Genomic DNA, 3,427 nt, shown 5'->3' on the forward strand with positions numbered 1-3,427 from the left:
TCCAAAACCTCTGATTTTCTAATTCTTACAAGTTTAAAAAATATGATGTGAAGTGGAGATTTCCTGGTTTTCTTTAGCTGGTCTTTTAGTTTCAAATTATCTTCATTTGGGTTTGGTTTTGCTGTTGTGGTTTGCTGGTTTACTACTGAAGTTTGGGTTTCCATCTCTCTTTTGGTTTTCTTGACCTTTATTTGGTCATTTTTTAGCCATATTTTTCAGTTTCAAGGTATGTACAATGTTCATTTTGAATGGAATCAATTTTGTGTTTAAAAATCTGTATTTGGAACGTATTTTTTTAGCTGATCTTTGATGTTTAGCATGGGAATCATGCTTGTTCGAATTTAGAGTTAATTGAACCATGTGTTAGTTTAGATGATTGTTGAATTTAAACCATGAAATCTGTGATGTTGTGCTGTATATATGTCAAAACTCTACACATTTTGATTGCTGAATCAGTATATATATACTTATGAAATCTATGTTCAAAACTCCTCTCTTATAGCAGCACAAAAGGAAGGTGAATCTGACCCTTCAAATGGTCAGATTCATCCCTTAAAATGCATAATAGTCTTGATTTTTTAGTATATGTCTATGTTATTTCCCCTTCCCCTCTTTTCTCTTTTACTAAAATGAGAGCCATGGAATATATCATGGTTTGGGAGTCATTACTTGTCTATAAGGCTAACCTTCAACATGGTTAGACTTATGGACAACATTGTTTCTTCCTTTACTCATTTTTTTTATTAGGATTAACTTGGTAACATTGTAGGTCTCTACATTTGAAGATGTCTTGTGAATATGACCCTTCCACATGGTCAAATTTATGAGAGTCTTAACGCATTTAATCTTAACGCATTTAAAGCTGGAGCAGCAGCAGCTTAGGAACTCCCTTTCACTTTTATGTAATCTAGTTTAAGGCACTAATGTAGTTCATATTTTGTACCTTATTCAATTCTGGAATTTGTAATAAATTGGACTGGACTTTACAAATTTATATGCTAGTTAATGCAGTCCCAATAGTTTATGTAACTATATTTTAAAGGTATATTAGTATGCTATGTCTGAAAAGGGGCAAAGTTTGGCTACTAAGTTTAGTTCAGCTATTTGATTCCAACAATTTTAAAATCCTGTTCATCTACGTTTAAAAAATGGTTTTAAGTTTAAGACTCAAGTCTGACCCTGTAAAATGCTTGATAATAAATTAAAGCCCAATCAAAAATGGCTTGCAAAATGAGTCTGGAACTGGGTCCCAAGCACAAATCAAGGTTTTTTTCCTCATCGGTCATGGCATAAACATGATGTTTTCTTGCAAATCGTATGTATTATGATTAACATTCAAATTTGAGTTGGGAATCTGAATTTCCTTTATTTTGAAACGAAAGTTCACTTGTAGCTCGTGATTTATGTGTATTCCATGGCTAAGAATACAAAAGGATGGATAGGCCTAGCTAGTGCAAATTCACAACTAGGCCCGCCTAAATTTAATCCCAATGTGGACTGACTGTTTCAGATTCAGCAATGATACCCTGAGGCCTTTAATTTTTTGACCAAATCATAAACCTAAGCACAACTTTCAAGCTGATTCGTTCAATAAGCCACTGCTGGCCTTGTCCAAAAAAATGTTTAAAGGCCCAATGCATGTACCCCAAAACCCGTTTACAATCAACAGCTTCTTCTTGTTAAGTTTAAGTTTAGTTTAAAATAAGAATATCTTTAGATGGACTTAATTAAATAAAGTTCTATTAAAATCAGTAGGGGTGTGCTATGCCAAACAAAGCCCTTAACTCATGGCCATCGTAAAACTAGTTGACTCTTATGGAAAATATTCGAGGCATGCCACCAATTAAATTATCCATAGCCCTCGCAAATGTTGCTTCTAAATTCGAACCTTCATAGTTGCTTTAGGCGTGTTTCTTTGAATAATTCATCATAGCTACGGGTACGGTTCCCACGACGTAGTTGTAATTTTTTTTAAATCCGGGTGCACATTTCATGTGACTCAATTCTCAACAATGTTAAATAGAACGTGTCGTGAACCGCGGGTGCATTTCATGTAGCGTGGTTCAAGATGTGTTTTATATATAATATTGAATCTTCCTAAAAGCGGTTATAAAGCTAAAAATGCACAATAGGTTAAAACATGTAATAAATCGGATAATAGGCCAATTTTAATAGTTTAAGCAACCGTGCTAGAACCATGGAATCCAGAAATGCCTAACACCTTCTCCCAGGTTAACAGAATTCCTTATCTAGAATTTCTAGTTTGTAGACTTTTAAATAATGTCGAAAATTTCCTTGATTTGGGATTTTGAAATAAACTGATGACTTGAGACACCAATAATTATTCCAAGTGCCAACTCTGATAGTTAAAATAATTTCATTTCGAATAATGTGACTTTAATTGGAAAAACTCTCATATACATCTCGGGGTGTAAAAAGGAGGTGTGACAGCTCTGGCAACTCTGCTGGGGAAATATAACCCAGAACTTTTGGTTCAGGGTTCTAAAATTCGAGCTTAGAATGACTGTTATAATTGGCTTCTATTAATTATCTGATTTTTATTAGATGTTTGGGCCTAATGTGTAAAATGTCGTGTTTTACCGCTTTGATATTATTTGAACAGTATACAAACTGTTACAAAACCCTTCACTTCTCATCCTCGGGGATGTGCACGCTGGCGTGACTCCACTTTCTGGTAGTGTCATACCTTAAATAAGAAAGAGGCTCGGAGAAGTTACAAAGCTGGATGGTCTTTTGGTTCCCGATACGTAGCCTCCCCTCGGCTCAAGTTGTCCGCTCGGGTACACCAAGTCTAGAACAATATACCCAGGTTTTAAACCTAGAATAACTCAACCTCATGCCGGATCGCTAGTAGGAACGCTTGTTTGCATCATGTGCATTTGACTTTGGGAACTCAATACAGGGGTTGGGTCCATCTAGGACAGGTGAATCACGAAATCAAAAGACCATCCTGGTGCATTTACTTGCCACTTGTACATTAATTTGCTTCGGTTTGCATGTTGATCGGTTGCTAGAATAGGGAGGAAATAAAAAAATAAAATTGAGGTGTAAGAGAGTTAATCGCCCGCCTTTAAAAAAAACCTATTGTCCAAAGTATACCGAAACTCTACCGAAATTTTGAAAACAAATCATTTAAAAAAATAGATAAAAAAAAAGAAAAAATGTATTTCATATTTTTCATTATGTCAAAACTGGCCGACTACGCAATTTTGATTCACACCGGATATGGGATACGTAGGCAACCATCACCGGGTTCAACTCCATTATTGCAAAAATAACCCAAAAAATGAAATGTTGTTATTTTATAAATAAAATTAGGTAATGGCGTTCTCGTCTAAATAGCCCAAAATGTCCTCAAAAGGACACTGGAAGGCTATTTTTGCAAGAATGGCCACCTATTGTCCTT

The sequence above is a fragment of the Nicotiana sylvestris genome, chromosome 11 (genome assembly GCF_000393655.2).
Source record: "Nicotiana sylvestris chromosome 11, ASM39365v2, whole genome shotgun sequence".
Classification (NCBI taxonomy): Eukaryota; Viridiplantae; Streptophyta; class Magnoliopsida; order Solanales; family Solanaceae; genus Nicotiana; species Nicotiana sylvestris.